Source organism: Malania oleifera, chromosome 12, assembly GCF_029873635.1.
Source record: "Malania oleifera isolate guangnan ecotype guangnan chromosome 12, ASM2987363v1, whole genome shotgun sequence".
Taxonomy (NCBI): Eukaryota; Viridiplantae; Streptophyta; class Magnoliopsida; order Santalales; family Ximeniaceae; genus Malania; species Malania oleifera.
In genome coordinates, this window is record NC_080428.1 from 52,801,471 (window position 1) to 52,808,781 (window position 7,311).

The window sequence follows — 7,311 nt, forward strand, 5'->3', positions numbered from 1 at the left end:
CTTTCAATGTCTCCTAGATTATATTTTACTAACTCGCATAATATGTGGAGAATGGGATGAAAGATGGACTATCTCCTGTTGTGTAATCTAAACCTAACATTAGCCTTCAATTCACACATTGAAAAAAAAAAAAAAAACAAATTACCATTCAATTAATTAATTTAAGTGTAATTGAGTAATATTGAGTCGTAAAGTATTGCAGTATTGATTACTATTTTAAATTCATATTAGTGTGACAAGGTACCCAAAACATCACATATATACTTAACATAATAGAGTATGGTACAACTTATTAGTAAGCATAGTGTCTAAATGGTAAGAATACCACTACTGGAGATATTTAATTGTATCATATATATATATAACACTTTCTATCCGCAGAGCAATAGGACTTCAACTTTTGAGCCATGTTGATTATTTTTTAAATATAAAAAAATTTTAATGTTAAATGATCAAACATTCACTACAAAAAATAAGGTTATTAGTGGTACTTTTAAACTGTTACTAACAATCAAAAAATCATCACTAATACTATTAGTGATGGTTCTCTCAGTATTAGTGATGGTTCTAACTTTGTCACCATATCTGCGGATACTAATACTTATTAGTGACGGAATTTTCAAACCGTCACTAATAGTGGAGTATCAATGACAAGAAAAAAAAAAATTGTCACTAATATCCTACGACTATCACTATAAATTATATATATGGTCTACTCAAATTCGTCACTAAAGCGCATGTATTAGTGATGGATTTAATAATCCTCACTAATATGACTGTAGTAGTGATAGTCAAGAAACCGTCACTAATAGTGCGCTTTGTAGTGACGATTATTAAAACCGTTACTAATAATTAACTATTAGTAACGATTATAGAAATGTCACTAATATTTGGCCCCCACAATGATTATTCTATAGTGACGGTTTTGGTCATTTATAGACTTGGAAAAATGGATAAAAATCCATTAATCCGACCCACATCCGATCCGTTTTAATCGACTAATAATCAACCACTTGCTAAATGAGTCGAATATGGTTTTCGATTTTCATATCCGCCTCCTTAGTTGGTCAGGTCGGTTTTATCTGGCAGATATCCGCCAAACCACTTAAAAACCCATTACTAATTAACCCAGCCCAAGTGAAGTGCCCACTACCCACTGCCCAAGTATGGAAAGCCTAGTGCACCAGCAGTGCCCCCACGACCCATTATTTATGCTAGGTCTTCACAGTGAGAGTCCCACTCCAAGGCTAGCCCAATTCGATTTGAGCCCTAGCCCTAATGCCCTATTCGATTCAACATTCGATCTAGGAGAGAGCCAGCACGAGAGAGTTGAGAGACCATTCTTCTTCAACCCTTTGAAGCCCTCTGCCCTCTGACCCTTTTCGAGTCCATCTTCAACACTTCGAACCAGCAGGAGCCTTTCGTGAGTTCGTCAAGAGCTTCGTGAGTTCGTCGTCAACCCTTCAAACCAACAAGAGTTTCGTGAGTTGTTCTTCCACACTGCGAACCATCAGGAGCCCTTCGCGAGTTCATCAGGAGCTTCGTGAGTTCGTCGTGGACATGTCGAACCATAAGGAGCTCTTCGCAAGCTTGTCTTCGAGCCTTCGTGAGTTCATCTGCTTCAAAATTTGAATTTGTGAGTCTTCTTCTTCTTCTTCTACAGATCTACTTCTTCCGCTTCTCTGTTATTGTATATTAGGATATTATATATTTCTACAGAATTTTCTGCTTTTACACTAACAAGAAGGTAGGGCAATGAAAAATAATTCCTTCTCTGGCCTTTATAATTCATAAATTTCATCTTCTATTCCTGTTGGATGTTTTGGTGATACATGACATGGCTTTAATAGTTTAACCAAGTGCAGAAATTTCCATGGTTGTAATCTATGCTAAATCAGCTTGTTGTATTAAATTGGGTATCTTGGAAGGGAGAATGGGTTTTCTTTAGGCTTCAAATTAATAGTAGGAGATAATATGGAGAGGCTTGTTGTATCTTGTTCTCTCTCGCCCACATTTCCTTTGTTTAGATAAATCTTGCAGAACAACATGACCAAGAATAGAGATTGTCAGTTTGGCCAAAAAAGTGAACAAACTGAACTAATGAAAAGGCCATTTATGATCAACAATTGTTATACAAAGTCTGTATTTTCCCACACCACTCCTACATAAATTTTTTAAGCTAGGTTAATCTGCATCATAAGATAGGACCAGTTGACAAAGATAATTCAGTCCTCCATGAGAAGGAATACTCGCCACATTCTCAAATGCAGAGATGAAAAAGAAAATATACATTTTACTTTGGAGTAAAGGGCAAGTAAAGTTGTGCATGTGGTTCCAAGCCACACCAGTGTACATGCCATGAATGAATTCCAAAAGAGAACATATGCCAAACAGATAAGACATTATCAATGTCCATGACCATGCGGTATAATTGCATTTTTTTCCACCTGTTGACTTGGGTTGCTGCAGAAGGATTTGATGCACTACAAGGCTGCAAATTCTTAGCATCAGCAAGACTGTTGATGTATTTGTATGTCTGTATCTGTATGTAGTACATGTACAAATTCTTTATGGTATATATATGTATATGTATGTATGTATCTGTATGTAGTACATGTACATGGTCTCTTTCAAAGTTTTAGGATTCTTCTAAAGACTACGGAGTCTGATTCTGAAGTTATATCAGTACTGAAATTTCTTCTCATTCTTATGTATAAATTTTTTTTGACAGAACCAAGAACTATATCATGACTCCATGGCAATGGTATAAGGTGATGGTTGGATTATGGTTGTTTTCTATTTTTTTCTTCTTTCTTTATATGCATAATGACAACTTTTTGACTTGGTCAGTCAAATTTCAACATAAATATTGTGGTTGTTTGACTCATTTCATTATATTCAAATATAAAATGAAACTATTTAATCCCATTTTTCTAATTTTTTGCAATGCATTATAAGGATTAGGAGAAAAAAATGTCTCATTCAATAGCGAATTCAATTGATCAAAATGATGAAATAGTTGTTTTTAAAGAAACTCACATGCTTTAAGAACAGTTGTAATGTTTAGATTTTAGAGACTCACACGAGTCACACGCTTTGAGTTTTTATTTTGAGTTGGATTAGGACTAATTTATTATGTTTTATTGCTTGTAATTTTACTTGCATGATTTAAGAGTTGTTAATTAATATAAACGATTGAATGATTGATGTAGTTACTAAAAAAGTTAATGCACAAACTAATCGCAAGTTATCGTATACAACTTATTATATTATAACACAAAATAAATTATTAATAAAATTACATTTGAGAATGGCGGATTATCTGCCCATCCGCCATGAATTATCTGACCCGAAACTGCTTAATTCGCCACTTAAACGAGTCGAATATGGATTATAATTTTTTTCACACGATAATCCGCCTTATCCGCCACGGATTATCCAACTCGATCCGCTTTACCAGGTCTAGTCATTTAGTGATGGTTTCTAAACCGTCACTGATACTTCATATTCCCATTATTAGTAACAATTTCGCAGATTGTCACTAATGCTTTGAAAAAAATTTAAAAATTTTCCTCTAAAAACCTGTAATTACATTTTAACATACATAAAATTAAACCAGAAATACTAAAGTGTTCAAAATTAAAATACATACAAGTACAAATCAAATTCAAAATATATAAATTAATTCTGTTCAATTAACAAGAAATATAGGAAAAGTCAAAAGTTGCGCGCATTCGACCCGACTAAAGTGTCTAGCATCGTCGTAGTATTCTAAGAGCCGCAAACCCTATAAAATAATAATTTTACAAGAAATTAGCTAGCTAGTATATAATGTTTGAACATATATGTACATAGCATGATTTTGGGTTCATAACCAAAGAACAATCCATATTTAATCATAATGCTTTAAGAGCCGGGTACGATGTTCAAAGTTTTTAGAAGAGCCTTAATATTCAAAAAGCAAAGCACGTGATGCAAATTGGTTCTTCATGCTCTATTTCTAAAAATGGTGCTCACCTCCTCTATGTATGTTCTTATGCATGCATTTTCTATTTAGGATGAAGATCAATCTTCATTTAGCAATCATTCATCATTTTAACAACAATTTAAGCATGAATCATATTATAAACATTAGCACTTGATTTTTGGGTTTTGATTATTTTGGAAAAAATTTTAACAAAATTTCGGCAGCATACTATCTATAAATAGAATATTTCCCAAATCTGTAAATCAAAGAGAGTATACGAGATAGCCTAACAATTTTCTATAGCATACAAAACATAAATTACTGCATCAGCCATGCAAGTGACATTCCAGATAAGGCATGCAATCCAGTAGTTCAAATAATAGTTCATACAAAATATAAATCATCCATCAAATAAATGTAATCATTCACTAAGTTTGCAAAAATGAGACACAAATTTTCACCTACTTATTTGAGTGGCCATCCAAGAACACACTTGAACTCTGCAAGCACTTATAGGGCAAATGTGTCCAAGATTTTTCTCTCTTCCAACGCAAACCTCTTGTGCAGTCGCTTCTGATGATCTGCCAACTCCATGAATAAATCCCTTAACTCCTTAGCTATCATGTATTCTGCAGTTCCTGAGTGATAAAGCATTAATTCCTACTACAATATGAGAATCATAAAATCAATTATGCAATTCCACAATAGAGCTCCAACAATAGCACAAAATCTTACTTTTATAGTTGATGATATTTCCTAAAAATATTAGTAAAAATAAAAATGAAAGAACGTGCTAGGGATGTCAGTTTCAAGTTCCCAATTAATAGTTTAAACAATCCATGCCTTGGTATCTTTTCAGCTATCACCCACGGCTTATAGAAAATGAACAAAACAATGAAAGCTAAGTGACAAGGGAAATATAAGTTCTAATGAAAGCAATTACTCCAAATCCATTATAATTTGATATAGAAATAGAATAAAAAGCAGATACTGTACAATCAACAATAATAATGCATTAAATTGACACCGTCCCATTGAAGATGCTATAATGTGCTTTGTATTCTCCAAAAATTCCCATAATTTCTCTAGGTTCTCTTTAGAATCCAATACAATGATTCCCCTTGTGTATGTCTCTAAAGACAAGCTCAGGAAAATGCAGACTTTTGTTGATATGGATGTCTACTTCTGTATGAATTCAACAATTATTCTTGAGGACAAGTCTTTCTCCAAATTTTCAATTAATACAAAATGGTCATAGCTAGTGATTATATTCATAAGTGAAGTTTCCCTGCCCATATATGTATATATATATATATATATGACAATAATAATCATAGTACATGTTTTGGGTACCTTGAACCTCCTCCCTCCTTTCTTTGCATGCACGCATGGGTGGGTTACTCGTGAAGATGAGAACATTTTTGTATGGCCATTATAAGACTATCTTCATAGCAATGGACAAATGAAAACAATTCCTGATATTATCCAAGAAGCAAAATTGGATATATATATACAGGTGATATATTGGCTATCATTGCCAATGTCGTTGACACCACATATTATAATCTGGAGGAGTTGACGGTAAAATAGAACAAGCAACCCATGTTGTTTTAAGTGGAATGCTTGAAGAGAAAGACCATCACGAGTAGTATGAAATTATCTGCTAGATTAACCTTTATAAGTCAACTCAAGATCCCCAAAAGGGGTGGATTATTAGTGTCGGTTTTACAAATCGTCACTAATGTAGTGGATTATTAGTGACAATTTTTTAAAACCATCCCTAATAATGCTCGTTAACGAAAGAACAATCTATGTTTGATTGGTTGAGTTTAGACAACAAGCTAGGGTCTTTTGTTAGGTGTTTGGGCGCTTGTGAGCTAGTTGGAATTTCAGTGTGTAGCAAAGTATCTGATCAAGCAAGAATGCACAGGGAAGGTTGTGATTCCTCTACATCGAGGAATCCTAACAAGCGTAGTGAAGGACCTTCCCAGATGAAGGTAGAAACGGTAAATGAATGGAGTCGTATCAACAAAGTCATATCCTCTTCCAGGCACAAATCCCTAGCCCCTAATTCCACAAACCTTTTCTTCTGAGCCTCAACCTCTGCCTCGGCTCTCGCCTTCTCACACTCCAAATCTTTCATCTTATTCTTCAAATAAACAACAATCTCCTTCTCACCTTCATGAAAACTCCTCGAAGGCCCCAATAACCTCTTACATCCCTCCTTCCTCCTATTTTCCCTATCACTCATTACTCTGTTATCCTCTCACAAATGAATGATCAACTCTTTAGCATCTTTGTAATTTTTCTTCAAGTCGTCCAATTGATCTTCAATCAAGCATTCACTGAGCGCTAGCGCTCGATCAATGCTCTTATATAAGTGCGATCTTCACTAGAATATCACTCACGAATGGAGAGCAAAATGGAGAACTAGTTCTTAGTAAATGCTTTCTTTAAGATCAACTGGAAGACTTAAAGAAAAAATAAAAAGATACTAAAGAGATGATCATTCGTTTGCGAGAGGATAACAGAGTAGCGTGCGATAGGGAAAAGAGGAGGAATGAGGGATGCGAGAGGTCATTGGGGGCTTCGAGGAGTTTTCGTGAAGGTGAGAAGGAGGTTGTTGCTTATCTGACGAATAAAATGAAGGATTTGGAGTGCGCGAAGGCGAGAAACAAGGCGAGGGTTGAGGGTTGGAAGAAGCAGTTTGTGGAATTAGAGGTTAGGGCGATTTTTTTAAGTGGCAACTGGCGAGTGAGTGATTTTTTTTAACCCTTTTTGGTAAAGGGACAAGGCAACCCAACCAAAGGCCCTATAGATTCTAACAAATAAACTTAGCAAACTTAGTGGTTTTAACCACTCAGGTATCCAAGTCAGGTATACGTCATCCAAACCAAGTGGGGTAGTCCTAAAACATCCGTGACCACTTGGTCAAAGCAATTTATAAATTCACTCGTGCTCCCTTTTTCCCATACTTCAGATCTATAAAGTTGCAGAGATCCATATTTTTTTATCCTTCAATATTTTTATATATCTAGGATGCTAGCTAAGCACTTGGGTGAAGATCAAATGCTTGAAGTTGTGTGCACATCCTATGCAACTGCGTGTGCTCTTGAGAAGTACGAACAAACTAGGAAAGTAAAATTATCATCTTGCACTTCATTCAATTGCAACTAAATTAGGAAGAAACATAAGTGGTCGGTTTCTTGTTATATGTCTTAAGGATATAAGGTAAAATGGGGAGTTTTTTCATTGTATTTATGAAATATAATTAGTGATTGTTGTGGAAGATTTTCCACACGTATATGTTTGCATTTATTGGTATGATTGTTTTGCATACACTT